The following is a 17,520-nucleotide window of genomic DNA, read 5'->3' as shown; positions in this document are numbered from 1 at the left end:
ATTCTGCTGATGTTTATTTATGTTTCTGTAAAAAAAATAGACTAAAACCTGAACAGTAAGTTTAATCTAGAAAAATACTTGGATCTCACCTTATCTCTGCTTCATTTTTCCCATCATTCTCTTACACTACAGGTACTTGACTCTCCTGGCTGCAGGCAGGAACAGCTGCAGACACAGAAGCTGCATGATTAATATACAGTGAAGATCAGTTCCATTGAACACTGCTAGTTGTTATCAGTTTGCTAAAGAGATGGTTCTGTTACATTTGTGAGAGAAAAAAATGTGACACATCTCTCTATGCAAAAAAGAGATACAAAGAAACAAAGAAAAGTACATTTGTTAATAACTTTTAATTCTGCTTGTTGGGCATTGCCCTTTGTTCAGTACCACCAAGAAATTAATGTTATACAAGTCAGTGTTTTGATAGGCTATATGATGTTTCTCATTTTCTCTTTTGTTCCCTCAGGAAGAATAAATAGCTCTTGTTTTTAGCTTTTTGACCCAGTGTTATTCTACACGACTTGGAGACTTTTTCCATTTTTGCAGTACTAGTCACAATCTTTACTAACCAGTGCATTTTAGATGTTAACGTGGCTAGAAATTCCAAACAGCTATAGCCTTGAAAAGCTGAATTAAAAATGGGCCAAGTTCATGGCTACAGCTCCTCCTGGGGCCATAGATGCTTGTCTTAGTTTCGGCATTTTTATGGAAGAAGAGACTGAAGATGCTAAGCCAGGCAGAAAACAGCAGTTTCAACAAGCCCAGACAAAAAGGACGAGGGGACATAACAAGCCTCAGCAAACCCTCAGCTGCTATGGGCACCCTTTCAGCAAGCCAGGGCAGAGACTTGCAGAAAGGGCAGCCTCTCTGTGCAGATCCTGCAGGGTCTGATGTCAGCCATGGAAAACATCTGCATTTGGTATCCACGCTTCAGCCACGGCTGGTGGAGGAGAACAGGCCCTTCCAGGATATGATTCACTGCTTTTGATGACCCAAGTACCAAGCTGGCACTCTCACAGTTCATACCAATTATTTTATCTTTTTTCCCCTGGTTTTCATCATTTTCATAATTCATATGTTAATAATGTATAATTTAGATTTTAAAAAATTCTACTTAAATAATGTATAGGTCCATATGCAGAACTTCCTAATTTTTCTGGTTGCATAGTTTTAAGGGAGACCATGTGTTCTTGACACAGAGATGTTTCAGAGGTGTTTCATATTCTAACAGGTTGGTAATGTTAGATTCACTTATATGTCTATTTGCAGTAAGCATTGTGGTGCCAAACACCTGATCCAGGCATCTGGACTTAGTCTTAAGGTACCCTCATTAATTTCCATAGAAAGAAACTTCTTTGCAAAGAAGGGGCAAATTCAGCATCAACTTTCTGTTGTCCACCAGTGCTCAATTAGGAAAAGGAAAGGAAAGGAAAGGAAAGGAAAGGAAAGGAAAGGAAAGGAAAGGAAAGGAAAGGAAAGGAAAGGAAAGGAAAGGAAAGGAAAGGAAAGGAAAGGAAAGGAAAGGAAAGGAAAGGAAAGGAAAGGAAAGGAAAGGAAAGGAAAGGAAAGGAAAGGAAAGGAAAGGAAAGGAAAGGAAAGGAAAGGAAAGGAAAGGAAAGGAAAGGAAAGGAAAGGAAAGGAAAGGAAAGGAAAGGAAAGGAAAGGAAAGGAAAGGAAAGGAAAAGAAAGGAAAAGAAAAGAAAAGAAAAGAAAAGAAAAGAAAAGAAAAGAAAAGAAAAGAAAAGAAAAGAAAAGAAAAGAAAAGAAAAGAAAAGAAAAGAAAAGAAAAGAAAAGAAAAGAAAAGAAAAGAAAAGAAAAGAAAAGAAAAGAAAAGAAAAGAAAAGAAAAGAAAAGAAAAGAAAAGTTTAAAAATCATGCAAGTTCAAACATTTGTTAAAATAACTATATTAATGTTGTTGTTTGAAATCATATATTCACTCACCGAATGAACTCATATATTCAGTCACCGAATTGTGACTCAAAATACTTATCTGTCCCCCCACTTCTTTTTCAAAGAATTTGGATTCTCTTTGTTAAAGACTAAGTCCTGGAAAATATTTGTTTTTAATATTGAAATCCCCCCTTTTGAAAAATATAATTGATATTTGAAAACTGACTATTTTCCTGTTTTCATTTATGGGAAATGTCAGCATAAAAAAGAAATTAAAAGCAACCTTTTTTTTTCTCCTTTCTCAACTTTCCCATGAAAAACAAATGGTATTTTCCTCCAGTTCTACTGGCAACAGAAATGTCAATATAGAAAGCCTTCAGGCATCAGACTGGGTTTCTCTTCAAAAGCAGGTTAATGAGTGTATTGAGGATCGCCAGGAACTCACAAGTCTGAAGGAACCTCAGATCCATCTGCTGGACTATTTGCTCCATGACTCACAGGAGAGTGAAGGGTTGAATTACCAGCCCTTCCCTTTAAGAGGATAGATAACACTTGCTAAGCTTCTGACGATCGATCCCTCCCAGAACCAGACCCTGCAGCTGGCTTCCAAGATGTTTGCACTTCCCTGGAGGATGCATCTGTAATCTACTTGTTAAAAGGCTTCACTTATCTACTGGCCAGATTTTTTTTTTATTGGTAGTAAATAAAACAAGATATCAGAATTGAGAGCCTTTGAAAATGTGTCTTCAAAACCCTTATGTTGAAATATAATCCCAAGAAATACTGTCAGTTTAAAACAGAGGCAGCAGCCTCTTCACCATCACCACCCTTTATTCAGAACAATTATTTGCTTTTCAAAACATTATTTTAAAAACCCAAAACAAAATAAAAAAACCCACCTGCAATAGATATAATCCATGTGCTAATGGATAAAGATAGCCTCATGAGGGGGAAATGATAAAAAACCTGATTTTCAGAACACCCTCTGAAGTAACAAGATGTTGATCTGCCTTTTTTGTGGACTGTGAGATGGTTCTCATAACTCCATTCACTCTAAGGAGAATTATATGTTCTCAGGGGCACCACATTTGAACATCTGCAAAAGCAGTAGCTGTAAATGTAGGAAAAGATACCATCCATTCTGCATAAAAATGTCACTGCCTGACTCAGTGACACAACACCAGCACTGTTAGAGCCTGGATCAAAACAAAATTCAGTTTTTTTAAACTCTACTCTATGCTTGCATTAATGGATTTTAAACTTCTTTGGAAAATATGGAAAGTTTAACAAATAACTTTGGACTTTAAAGTAATTTTTTTCCTCACGTTGTGTGAGTGGCTACAATGTTCCACAGAACATATATGCATAGAAATATGCTATTTAGTACAGTTAGAACAAAGATCTATTTGAATCACAGATCGGCACCCTTCTTTCCTAGCTATATTTTTAAATAAAAACCTGTCTTTGTCTTAAATCATGAAGTAAAGCTGCTGTGCTAATCAATTAATAACGTTTATGATCGTCAGGCAAATTGTTTTTGTTACACTGATTTTTATCGTGATCATTGTTCGGTGTGTGTAGCTGATTATTATCAGCCTGCAGGACGTGTCTGTGCAGAGGCCGGGCTAATGCAGAGTAGATCCTTGCAGCCTGCACTAACTGAACTGAAAGCTCTAGGCACTGCTAGAGCACCATGCACAGAATAGAAACCAGCTAAAATGGCAGGCTAAAAGTCCTCCATGTAATCTTAAATTCTCCAGAAACTCGTGTATCTGCACAAACAACACAATGAAAATCTCAGCAACTAGTAATTTTCTGGATTTACTGCATGACAGGAACATCAGGTGGTAAGTTAAATAATGCAAGGCAGAGAAATTGAGTAAAAATCTTCCTGTGAGCCTGCTCATCACAGACGTGAGCAGCTGGTTCCCACTGCAATTCCTATTTTCTTCTAAGCCTCCCCAGCTGGGATAAGTAAAAGCTTTATCATGCTCACTGACAATCTGACAGCCATCTGAGATAGGCTGTGAGTCAGTCCCCCATGCACCAGGAGGAACAGAAACTTCCTCAGGAAGCATTGGAGCCAGCAGCGAGTTTCCTGCTTTGATTCCTGTTCCAGGCTACTGCACCTGCTCACAGAGTGCTGCACCTCAGCACGGGCAGCAAGGGAAGGCTACACAGGCACTTCTCACACACCTAGTAAAGGTTAATGTGCAAAGCCTGGCTCTGTGATCCTGTGATAGCAGCTTTTCACATGAAAGGCAGAGGGATGCTCCTAAAAGGCAAGGGATCAAACGGTTCAAGACTCTCACTGTGAAGGCTGGTGGTGGCATTCCCGTATTCCACTCCATCTGTAATGATGGAATACAGAGGAGGTGCTCATGGGTTTGGGGACGTCAGTGGCCTGGTGCACCCGTGCTCAGCACCTTCTGTGGGAGCTGTCTCTGTGAGCTGGATCAGCCTGCAGTGAGGGGCTCACACTGGCCAGCAGACATGTGGGGCTGCCACCCCCACCCTGCAAGGTACGATTCTGGGTGCTGGATCCTTCCCAGGGTAAAATGTTTATCACATGCAAGAATAGATTGAAAAATATTTTTCTGGTATATTAAATAATTCCAAGACTAGATAGAGGGATGGCTTACAGCTGAGTGCAACAAACAAAAACAAAGCAAAGAGAAGACTGCTAGTAACTAGAACAGTCTCTGTATGACAGGCAGAGATACCTATTTACTTTACAGGTTGATGAGGCATTTAAATGAGATGTTAAAAATTCCATGCAAAGACTGATGTGGCAGCCCCACTGTGTAAAGATGCTCAGTGATGAGCCTGGCAGGTAATCGATGGAGATTTGCTAAGGCCCGTGCTCAGCAGGTACTTAATGCCTCTGTAATCACAGCTCAAATGAAGCTCACCTCCAAACCTTGCTGTATTTTTCAGAATCTGACAGGAACTCTACATACATAAGAGATATAAAGATACCAGGGTACATCTGTACAAGAAGCTGACCCTCCTTTAATTCATGTTAGTTGGACAAATCCATGGGTGTTCAAGAAATACAGGATTGTATCTAAAAGATGATTTTCTAAATTATACCAATGGAATATTCTGTGTGGCTGAACTAAATAGTCTAGAGACTCGCCTACGAAAATGCTTAACTTGCCAACTTTAGTGGCATGAAAGATGTGTGTCCATGTGCATGTGTGTGTGCTTGTGTGCACAGGGGAGTGTTAGAATTGCTTTATATTAGTGCATTTTTAAGCAGGAAACACAAGACGGGTATTACAGCTAATAAACTAGGGGGTTCAGATCTGTGAATTTGAAACAAAACATTATGTTTCTTTAAAAGCCATAACCTAATACATAGTTTTGTCAAAAACACGGAGTCAAGTACTAGAATCCTTTTTCCCTGTAATATCAGTATAATTTATGTCTCCATAACAAGAAAGTTGGATGTCTGTTCATCAAGCAGATTGTGTCTGGGTGAGATTTTATGCTAATAAGTTAGAACTCAGTGTTTGATTTACTTGATGGATAATATAACGAGAATAACAGTGAAAAAGAAATACATATTTAATATACTATTCTGCAGTCTCTGTAGTAAACCAGCAGATGAACTATGAAATTTATTTTTTAGATTTCATTAGGGTTGTATTAGGATGTATTATTATAGATTATTATCTATATAGGTAAAATTTTTTAAAAAGTCTATCGTGAAAATTACAATTTTTTTAAAAAATCCTTTGAGGTTGCAGTTTCCTGCCTTATTAGACAAGCTGGCTCAACTTAGTCTCAAACTACAGTAGATGCAATAATTCATGGCATCGGAATGGTAAAACAGTATTCCAGTATTTAAATTAGCCTTTAATAGATGGCATGAATCATTTTTGTACTCATGCTTTTGCACATAGGATTGCACTGCCAGAAATGCAATGTTCTTGGTGACATTGTTTAAGGGTTTAATCTCATATTGCTGCTTCAGTAAGATTCCAAGGGCTGCAGAAAAATGTGATGGGGTACACTGAACAAACTTATTGCAAATAAAGCACTCCTCAGCTGTTTAGATAACTCTTCCAGAAGAAGATTTTGAGTTACATTTCTATACAGCAGCAGTATACCAAAAAATATTTTTAATGAAAAGTAAAAACAGATGACAAATTGTATCCAAATCCAAGCTAGTGAGTTCTTGCAAAACAGTAACGTTTGAGCCATGACTATTAGTAATGTGATAAAGTTAATGTAAATTTAATGGCTTTCAAGACACAAGCTATTAAATACCATACAAACCTGGTAAATCTATTTGAAAAGTCAGTTGCTAGGCTTCCAGATCTTGCTACAGTTTCAGAAATTGCAAAATTAATTTTCAGCACCCCCAGCTGAGATTCAGAACTACGGCAAAAACAATGACTTTCTTTAAGGTTTTACATACCAGTGAGGAGAGTGAGTCACTATTGCAGGAGATTGCCAATGTATACAGAGACAGATACATGCAAGGAGGGACAGCCCCATGGAGGGAGGGATGGAGGGCTGCTTGCCCCTGTTATCCTCCTGCCTGCAGCCAGCCCAGCTGCCATCGCGGGGCTCTGAGACAACTTCGCCCGCAGTCATTCCCCAGCCATTGGCTGGACTGACACTGAACTGAAAGAGGGAAAAAAATACACTGTGCAGGAAAAATAGTAAACCTTTCTTCACTGGGAGCAACGAAAAATACCTAGTAGACAATAGCACAAATAAACCAAGTGATCCATAAATATGTTTCTACTGCACCAAAAAAAAAAAAAAAAAAAAAAAAGGTGTGTGGGGGAATTAACTGCAGAACACTTTATCGTGCTGGGCAAAATGCAGACTTCTGCAGGTTGTAATAAAGCAGCCACAGCATACTTTTCTCACTGGCTTTGCTCCCACTGAGCTATCTCCCAGTTTGGAGGGACTAATTTCCCTAAGCATCAGCAACTGCATGTTTTTCTGCACATTTGGCTGAAATTTTTATGATTTTTTGAGATTTTGGGCTTAACACATTCATGATTAAAATTCTTGAACTAATATTAAAACACATGAAAGATTCAATGACTATTCCATGAAAAGCCACTGAGGTTTCCCAAATCTGACACAAGTACATCCCTTGGTATGCAGTTTCTCTCATGCAGATGCTGTGCTTGAATGAGCATAGTAGGGTCATTCCCCCCTCTCCCAGCAAAGGTACTCCACTGCCTCCTTAAAAAAAAAAAAAAAAAAAAAAAAAAAAAAAAAAAAAAAAAAAAAAGCAGCCTCAATAGCAAGCACAGCACTGGCATCTGTAATTGCTGCTGTACAGTGCAATCACACCTTTAGACTTCCTGCCCATTGCCTGGGATTTATGACACAGGATGCCTGACCCCATCTGACTCTGATGTTCTTGTCCTGGACCCTTTCTGAAAACACTGTATCTCTGAAATTATGTTTCAAATCTGCAAAGAAAAGATCTCCTAGAGAGGGTATTATTTCTGTCCTGTGATATCAACAAACACAAGGGTTGTGAAGCTACATTTTAAGCTGGATGCTGAATAAAAGGTCAGTTTAAAATACTCTGGTCTGTCAGTGACAACAAAGCCTTGGAGTTTAAAGGTGGCTTCAGAATAAGATATTTAAGCTTTGTCTGTGGAATCTTTTCACATGCTGATTATTTGGGGGAGTGTGCCTGACTAACAGACACTACTTTCACTTGACCACCATTTTTATCCACAGATGAGTAAGAATGTCCAAGAATTTCAAGACTGATGTCATATGCCTTTTTTTAAGATAGTATTTTATATAGCCAAGACAATGTAAATTAAGGTTGTCAAGCCAAAACAAGAAAAAATCCCTGTGAGAGTAGTTTCTTCTAATGTAGAAACAGCATTTTTATTGTCAAATAAAAGCAATGCCATTTTCACTCCAAAGCTCCCGTGCTTTGCTTTCCCTACAGCATTCTGCCTGAGGTCCGTCCCAACTTCTTGTCCCTTAAAAAAACACATCCTAACAAAAATACAACCTATAAAAATTACTAACTCCTACACTGGCTGTAATAGTCCAGGAAGAGTAATGACCAGCTATTCTGCAAAGGTCCCCATTCTTTTTCTTTGCTATATTGTGGATGTGGGGTACACAATCATTTTGGAAAAGAGGAGAAATAGGAGTATTTTCTTACATGAGATGAAGATTCCTACCAGTATATTGTTATCTCTGAATTTGTGTCTCCTAGAGTAAGAGGACATACACCTCCCTAAGCGCAAAGAAAGGTTGAGCATATTTTTAATATCTGCCATTATCAGTAAAGTAAATAGTTAAGAATGAAATTAAATGAACTAGTGGGACCAAATTTTGGATTAAAGTCTTTGCACTTGGGTCCTAAACAGAGGATATTAATTCAATAGGATATAATCCTTTGCACATACCTTGAGTAATCCGCAAATATGTACAGCAAATTTGAAAATCACATTTCGGCCTAAATATACTGAAGGAATTTGAGTTTTAAGTAAAATTAAGGCTTCAGTTTAGAAATGCCTATTCTCCATTTTCCTGCAGTAATCCCACAGAAATTAACTCTTAAACTATTTTTGAATTTGCCAAGTAACACTCTTTTTGACTTCAGCAGGAAAAGAACCTCAGAACATATTGCCATATTGAGGATCTATTATGAAATTGAAACTATCACAAGGCCAGCTGACCATGACTAGAATAAAGAATAAATATTTTCTTGACTTTTCCAACTCCCAAAAATGAAGCAGACGTCTTTAGAAGTGCCTATCCAGATTTCCCTTGAAGAACTACAAAGGGTTGCCAATTGTTACAAATATCTTCTCAAGCAAAGTCTGCTTAGAAAAGTAGGCAGTGAGACCAATTGATTTAAGTGGGGAAAAGCAAATAAGCTTTTGGATACAAAGATATTTTTTGAATACAGAGAATTTGCATCCATTATTTACCACTGCTCTGTGACCGTTAAAGAATATTTACTTAGAGATAGCATCCAATACTGAAAAAAATTAAGATTTTTTTCACACAGTACTGTTGAAAAGAGGGAGGGAGTAAGGTGACTTTTTTATATAACGATGCCTTACACATGTAGGCAGGTGTGTTTTCTGAGAGTCAGAAAACCCTTTAAAAAAAGCCAGGACTGACTTGTAAAGGCAATATTTCATTCCCCATCCTCTCTGTGAATAGGGGATACCACAGCAGAGTGTATTTTTTTTGTATTTACAACTCAGTAAGAATGAGAAAATTACTGGAAGCCTCCCAGGAAAGGAAGTCTGTACTAAGCAAAAAATACAGGAAAGCATTAAAGTTTGTTCTGCACAAACAAAATAACTCTGTCTTCTGTCCCTCTATCTAGAAACATTAATAACTCAAAAAAGTGCCCAGTTGACTTTGAGATGAGGTGGCTCCTGGACTGCAGTGAAAACTCATTTCCCAAGCCCTCAATGAACTGAGGCAGAAATGATGTATTTTACTTTATTTTTAATTTCTAAAATTGACTTTCTTACTCCAAATAGCCTGGCAAAAGATGTATAATTTTGTTGTCAGTGCTAGGCAGAGTTTTGTTGGAACTAGATGTCTCTTACTCAGTGCCTCTTCTTGAGGGAGAGTACATCTCTGCAGCTCCTCATGGAGAAGCTTTATGGCTCTGAATACGTAGAATTTCCTTTGCCAGAAGAAAGCTTTTCCAAAAGCAGATAAACACGAAATGTTCAACTATACAATTCTGAAGAGATGCTTTTTGAAACAGCTTTTCTTTTAGAGGAAAACGTGGTTAACTGTCTTTTGTGAGTGCTGTGCAAAGACATTTTACCTCGTATGATCTTAAGCCACAGTTTCTGTAACTCCAGTTAATGTTTAAGGGCTAATAAATCATCTCATGTCTTTTTGCCTCCCTTTTTTCTGCTGTGAACTGGTACAGAAATGACTGAACTGCTAAAGAGGAAAGAGTTTTCATGAAAGCTGTTTTTTTGTTGTTTTTAATTTTTTTTCTGGAGCAGTAATACACATTTTGAATGTGAAATAAATGTTGTTACAGAGTCACCAGTCCAATGCTTTGTTTCTTTGTGAGTTGCCATAAAGATCCACTAACGAGCTTGATTCAAGACATTCCTTGGGTAGAACTGATTTTTCACTGAACATTCACACAAATGAAATGCTCCAGATATTTGTTTGAACCTCAAAGTCCTTCTCAGAGCCCAGCCTAGGCTCATGGCCTACGAGATACAGGTGATCAGCCATGCAAATCTTGTTTGTTAAGAGCAACACTTACCACGTTTTTCATATCCTATATGTGTACTGATCTCACAGTTGTATCATGAAATAAAATCTCAGTCTGTTTCAGGTAAGGTTGCAGTAGCACTTCCATGGATGGTGCCACTAATCCAGGCAGAACTTCTGGCAAGCTCAATAAGAGGATGTTAAAATATTATCATTAAAATATATTATATTAATTATATTTTATTCTTATAAAGAGTATTTCTGGAACTAAAATCTGAGAAATTATACTGTCATGTAAAAGAAAGCCCTTAGAAACTTTTAAAGATGTCGTTTAAAATATGACATTTATGCCCTTTTAAGAGAGATGGACATTCCTAATTTGAAGATCTTGATGAGTAAGCCAAGTCCTTTTATTCTGCTCAGTGTAACATATTACACCAAGCATACACTTAACTATAAGACTTTAGTGCCACATAGGACAGTTCTTAATAAAATACTTTCTTAATGACTCTGAGGCAATATGCTGCAACACACACAATTTTGAGCTGTACAACCAAGCTAACACGAGTATGATTAAGCATTGGGCTCCCTTTTCTCCCTATGGCATTCAGAACAGCTCAGAGTTAACAGACGCTTTTTTTTCCTCCTTAGCACATGAATTATTACATTTTCAGGACAGAGAATAATATTTATGAATTCTGGCTAGCTGTTGGGATTAGTAATGGTGTATCTGTATGTTTGCCTCATGACTGTATAACTTTACACAATTCTCTTCCCCACTTCCAGGCCACCAATATGAAGCCAATCATTGCTGTCAGGCTATTTGAATTTTGTCAGGGCTGTGACTGAAAGGTCTGCATGTATCTTTGTCATAGTAATCACAACCTAGTTTATACCCACAGAGGACTGTGCTGGTGAGATGGGACTGCCTTTCTCTTCTCCCAGGTGACATGTGCCTTCTGGGGTCTCTGTAGCTGCTCATTTTGGGGACAGAGGGGGACCACTATGCAGAAGCCAATGCCAGTACTACAGGCAAGCTTTCAAAAATGTTTGATATGAGACCACCAGCTGCTGTGGAGAACCTCAGCTTGGTGAGAAGGCAGAGCAAAATCACCTAAAAACTGTATCAGACCCTAGCCAAACCCCTTGGAGAAAACAAATTACCAAAGTACAAGCTAGCTCAGCCTTTTATGGCAATGCCATATTTCTTTTCCTTCTCTCTGCATTGGAAAGGACAGCTTGGCCTGAGTCACAACATAAATGCAGCACAGCAAGACAAACTTGACTGATGAGCATAAGAATACAGCAGTGGTTCATTTAATCAAAAGCTTTTATAAGCAACTAATGTAAATTAAAATGCTGAAAGGAAAGTTACCCAGGCTGCTTGAACCTGCTTTAAAAGCATACCAACACTCATATCCACACCCTTTTTTTACTTCTTAAGTTCCTTCTGGAACTATAATATATAGTTTTTTATAATTAAACAAAAACCACAAACCAAAACTTTCAAACAGGATTGTACTTTAACAAAATTCTCCCTCACAAGTGATTCAGTCTGCGATGCCCATTAATGGCTAACAGCTCAGTTAAAAAGGGTGAGCAAAAAAGCCTTAAAATGTTTTATTGTTTAACGTGAAAGCACTCAGAACAATGGATGGGCATTTTTTTCTATGAATCAAAATAATCACATTTAATTAATTAAATGCACACAGCATCTGATTCTGTAGCTGTTCTGTGCATGGAAGTCAAATGAGTTTAATGAGATGCAACACAATAGAGTCAATTAGTGCATTTGTCTCTAACCTACAAAATGAGGGCCATTGGTTTACTTGCATATAAGTTTAGTCCTGGCTGAGTATCTGTTTTCTCCAGTGACATTTACTCCAGACAGGTTTTGGTTTTTTAGAAGTGGCTGCTAGCTACGGCTTTAAAGGCCAGACCAGAAACAAAGCAGGAAATCACTCCAAAAGCCAGCTGAATTCAGCAGTATCATGAATTCATTTTTATCTCTGAAAAACAACATACAGTCAAAAAGCAGATACCTGAAAACAGAAAACCTATTTCTGAAATACCTATCTTCAGGCTATGTCATGCTCCTTCTAGGTTCAGTCAGGAATTTTCAATAAATTGGAGTATCTATGTTGAGTAGAAACATGAGCAGAACAGTATAGAGTATGAAGCCAGATGAACATATGAGAAAAAAAAAAGTCGTTTAGGAACTTATTTATTCATCTAGTCAATATGATTGCCTCCTTTCTGAAAAAAAACCCCAGAGCATTATAATACCAATATTCTGTGGTGCAGTAGACTTACTGGGAGGTCTATTAATTGTGTGTTAGTCTCTTGGATATACCTGTCCGCAGTACAAGGGCAGGGATTGATTTTTAATGTCAAGTTTAAAAAGAAAATAATCAGATCATTCAAAGGCAGGAATACATTGGCAACACTCACCCATTCCACCCCAAAATAAATCCAAGATGTAGTTCTTATTTTATCTTGAATGAGAAAGTGATTTAATTCAAAAGATAAAGTAGGTAGGTAACCAGTAAATACCTTTCAGAGTATTTCTGCCATTTGGAGTTAGGGCATGGCAATCAAATCATTACAGGAGAAATAAATGTACTCTGAGACCAAGATTTTATGAATGACACTTCATGAGACAATCTGACCTCTCTTCCTTTAGTACTAAAACGGTAACAAAAAAGGCAAAAAGATGATCCATCCTGGCAGCAGTTTAGGCTTTGAGAAAACTCAGCTGAGCAAGGAAGACCAGAGCAGACTCTAAGACATCATTCCTCCAGGTCATTTGCATAAGAAAGGAAGTTTATATAGTACCCCAGGCCTGCTAAAAGGAAGACAGAGCATAGCAAGATGTGTTAAGAGTAGAATCAAGTGCTGAGTTGCCTTTCAGGAACAAAGCAGCCACGAACTATTTAATATATGTGTGTGTACCTGTATTGGTGGCAAACATGGGAAGTAAAGGGCCCAGTTTGTTTTCCATCCTCATCCTGCAAAATCAAAGTCTTATCAAATGTTATTATAACAAGACCCAGTACATTGACCTTGTTGCAGTGAGTAGAAGGCTGTTGGTTCATCTTGCTTTGCAAGCACCACATCAGTTTGTCTCGTGTTCATTTTATATTTCTTATTAGAGACAAAAAGGTTAATAAAAGAGTTGTCAACCCAGTGTAAGTCAGCCATGTGCTATGTTTGGCCAGACAGTCTCTAGAGGACCCCCCCCAAGCTAGATAATTCCTTGGTTCTCTCACTCAAAAATTTGGTCAGTACTGGTAAGTACTGTATTATGTCAGTCATTTTCAAAGGAATTGTATTAGAATACATATATTCTTTCATTCAGTCATCTTCTCACAAGGTATGTTATATATTTTCAAGTATATACCACCACATGTCTACTTGCACATTGTTTTTCTTCCTGAAAAATTGTATTTACAGTATGTTTCTGCACAGATATCCAGATATTTTGATTTCTATTCTTTTATTTTTTACAAATGCTAAATGGTCACAGTTATCATTGAACCTTTGAAGATTGATGAAGGGTCCCATAGACCATTATAGACTAACCTTCCTTTGTCTAAAACACATCTGATTTGGTGTAGGGGTTTTGAATGTAGGACTCTCCAGGGCTGAAACTGATATCAACCTTCTGCAACATAAAAAATTTTATGGACCTCAGAAAGAAATTAGTTGGGAACTGAAATCCTTTCATGACACAATTCTGGTTTTACACACAGAACACAGTGGGCTGAGGGCAGCTGAAGTCAGGAAAGGTCAGGATAATTATTCTTAGCATAGAGTTTAAAAAATTATCAAATACATGATATTTTTTAATATACAATAAATATATCACATTTCCTCCTTCTTTGTACCTTTGAATTTTATCCCTATAGACATTAATGAAGTATGTTGGCCATTTCCTGGAGATCTGTTGCTGGCCCTGGCTTCATCATGAAGTCAAACTACACAGTCCCTTCAATAATCCACTGTCACATGATTTTGACTGAGTACAGCCAGTCTACTGTGACAGTTTTTGCTTGTCTTCATACATTTTATGGTCATCTCACTCACCTGCTAACTCTTGTTTTCTCAATAGCACTGTAGCCTGAGTATGGGCTAGGAGCCACACTTCCCTAAATTTTCTTGGGTTCAATAAACCTAACAGCCTTGACTGAGATTTTTATTTATCAATACTCTTCAGTTCATCCTACTACACTGTGCATTGCTGATGGCACTAAATGGCCCTTAGAGCATACAGGGAAGTTTGTGTGGGTGTTTCAAAATGACAGTGCAACAACAGCTACTGAACAGTTTCCCTGGTAAGTGTCCAGCATGCATGTGCTAAAGCCTTGGGTTAGGCAAGTGTGTGCCACTTGAGTTTGCACACAGCTATCTGGAAATTGAAGTGGTATATCAACATCATTAAATAGGCACTTAAAGGGAGACTAAGAGAAAAAAGTTGCTGGCTAGAGATATGAGCACAAATGTCATGTTTTGATAACATAGGTAATTTTCTGCTCTGTTCGTAGAGCATAGACATCTAGTCTGACCACTAAGCAATATTTTTTTCCTGTTTACATATTTTATCTGCCAGAACTTCACTTCTCACAAACAATTTGTGAGTCTCCTGAACTTTCCACTATTCTTTTTATTTCAAAAGACCTGTTTTTTAAAAATGTATTTTGTTTTGCTGTGTCCAACCTCAAATTTTATTTCTCATTTTTGACTTTTAATTAGGAAATTAATCTACTCCTTTAACTAAGGAGAATAAGGGGCTTCAAATGACAAGTTTTGTTTGAACCAAAGCAAATTGTTTTCATTTCAGTAAAAGAATTTTAAAAATTTAGGTCTATATAAGACAAACTTTTCTTTTTCTAGTCCAGCAGTTATCTGCAAGAACAATTATTCATGCAGCTCTATTTAACCTATTCTGATTTCATGGACACGCTGGCTTTGTTGAGACTCCTGAACACAAAGTTCACAAACTGTCTTTCAAAACAATTTGAGGAAGCCAAGAATCAGTGCTATGAGGGAGACCTGCAATTTAAATGCCCTGTTTGAGTGATCAATGGTACACACAGAAAAATGAGATTATTTTGAATAGGAGTTATTATCCAGCTTGTTTATGTCTGCTTTGAATGCTTCTAGAGAAAGCACATTTTTGGCACACTCAAGCACCAAAGTGTTACTAGTTCATGACCTTATTCATTCATTATTGAAAAGCATCACCCCAAACACCTGGTTAAAATAACTTAGCCTCATGTCCTGAAGTTAATTTAACTATTAAGGTATCAAAGAATTTGGCACTGAGTTAATAAATCATTCTAGTAAGCATTGTTATGAAGTGGGGTGCAGAAAGAAGCAAATAACCCCATGGAAATCAATCTGTCAAGGGCTGAAAATAAATTACTGTAAAATGGAGTGTGTTTTAACCACTTCTCAGCTGTCGAGCCATAAAAATACAGACCTTTCCTGTGTGCTGCAGAGCAGATAGTGTCAATATGTCTGACTTCAGGACCAAGTATTTACAACAGAACAAAGCAGTACTAGAAGATATGATTGTGGGATAGACATGCAAATTGAAAAATTGATGAAATTCCTTGATAGTATTGTAAGAAAGGTGTGTTAGAAATGTTAAAGATAAAAGATGGTTCTACCTGGGTTAGAATTAGTCAGCACTGCTGGAGCAAGGCATGGAATACTTTCATCATAGCCTTTCTAATGGAAGCCATAGCATCAGCAAACCCTGAATACAAATGTGGAAAGCCAGGAAGGTTAATCATCAAATTAAACATAGGGGAGATTCAAACCACACTCTCTACACGTGTGTTGATAATGGATGATGGCCCTATTTCCCCATACAGGGTAAGCATAAAGCTTGTGCAAGGACTGACTTCATTATATAGACTTAATATTAATACTTGAAGGAGCTATCATCAAGGGTCATTGGCCTCCTATCTGCTCTGACTGCAGAGGCATCCTCCTGTTGAATTATGCATAGCTATATTTATGTTCTAATTTAAATATCATTTAATATTTAGTTTGTATAGGGTTGTTTTTTTGAGGTTTTTTTTCATAGTTAAATACATAGTCATCTGCTGCTTACCAAGCCTGTAGGTTTCAGGGCCACATAACAGAGCCTGGATTCCCTTTCCTATGAACTGCCAACTTCAACTTGTAGGAGCTTAGTTTTACAAACCTGAAAAAAAGATTAAATCATCTTCACATCTGGAAAAAAAAAAAAAGAAAAGTCTAATGTTCTGTCTGCCAAGTACCCAAAGGCACCCTTTTCTTTGGAAATGCAAATTAAAGAAATGAATTTAGTTTTCTTAGGTTATTTAAAACTTCAATCATTTGGATGTTTATTAGATGCAGGAAAGACATTGTGAAGATTTATATTTTATGCCTAACATTTTGTTATGCAAGATGTTGAATCAACTACTTGAGCAGAAAAACAGAAAAATTCACAAAGCATTGGAAGTCCACAGTATGTCTTGCTCTAGTAGAAATCTGTGGGGAAGGAAGAGAAGCTTGCAGGCCTCCTTTTCCTAGTACATCCTTCCTATAGAGGAGACAGAGTAGAAAATATATTTCCCCTGGCACAAAAAGTCTGTGTCTGCAGTGCTCAGTGGAGAGCCAGTTTAAGGTGGGCTGAGCACCCAGGCAGGCAGGCAGGCAGGCTGCCCCTGGCATGCTGTTTGACTGTAGCTGAGGCTCCAATTGAGGCTCCCTTGCCAAGGACTCAGGAAATCATGACCTGTAGCAGGACTGGCCTAACCCATGGCCACCACCTCCAGCCTGAGTCAGCAGGGCTGTGTCTATGCTAGAGGAGCCCTACAAGTGCAGTGTGGCTATTTCATGCAATGTGGATAATGGGCAAGTCCTGTCATGAGAGCTCATTTGCTCTTTGCTGGCTTCCCAAGTTACCCCAGTGGAGTGAAAAAGAGCCAGACCATTAATCCTCTTACCCTTGCAGCAGCCTGCAGAACTGGCTGGACGCAGCAGAGAATGGTGCAGTCTATGTGCCCAAACCTGTGTGCTGGAGATCTGCATGCAGGAGTTTGCCTCAGGGGTCACAGTCTCTCCTCGGCTCCCCCAGAGCCTGTCTGGCTCCACACCTCTCCTCAAAGGCCCTGGGCTCCTCTGCCCAGATTAGTCACACCAAAGCTTTCAAGGTTCTTCAGGTCATGACCAGCGACCTCCAACCCCATGTGTACCCTCCAGCCAGGAACCAAGGAGACCCGGTGTGAGGTGTGGGATACAACACAGGGTAATGCACTTAGACCAAGCCTCAGCATTCCTGCTGCAAAACTCTTGGCCAGGACACAGATATCTGTTGTAGTTTAGATTTGGGGGGGTCCTGGGGGAGGGTTCCCTGGGAGCCCCCTGGGCTCTAGGTTCTTGG

This window comes from Prinia subflava, chromosome 1 (assembly GCF_021018805.1).
Source record: "Prinia subflava isolate CZ2003 ecotype Zambia chromosome 1, Cam_Psub_1.2, whole genome shotgun sequence".
In the NCBI taxonomy this organism is placed as follows: domain Eukaryota; kingdom Metazoa; phylum Chordata; class Aves; order Passeriformes; family Cisticolidae; genus Prinia; species Prinia subflava.
The sequence above is the reverse complement of the archived record's forward strand: the minus strand, read 5'-3'. Positions refer to the sequence as shown.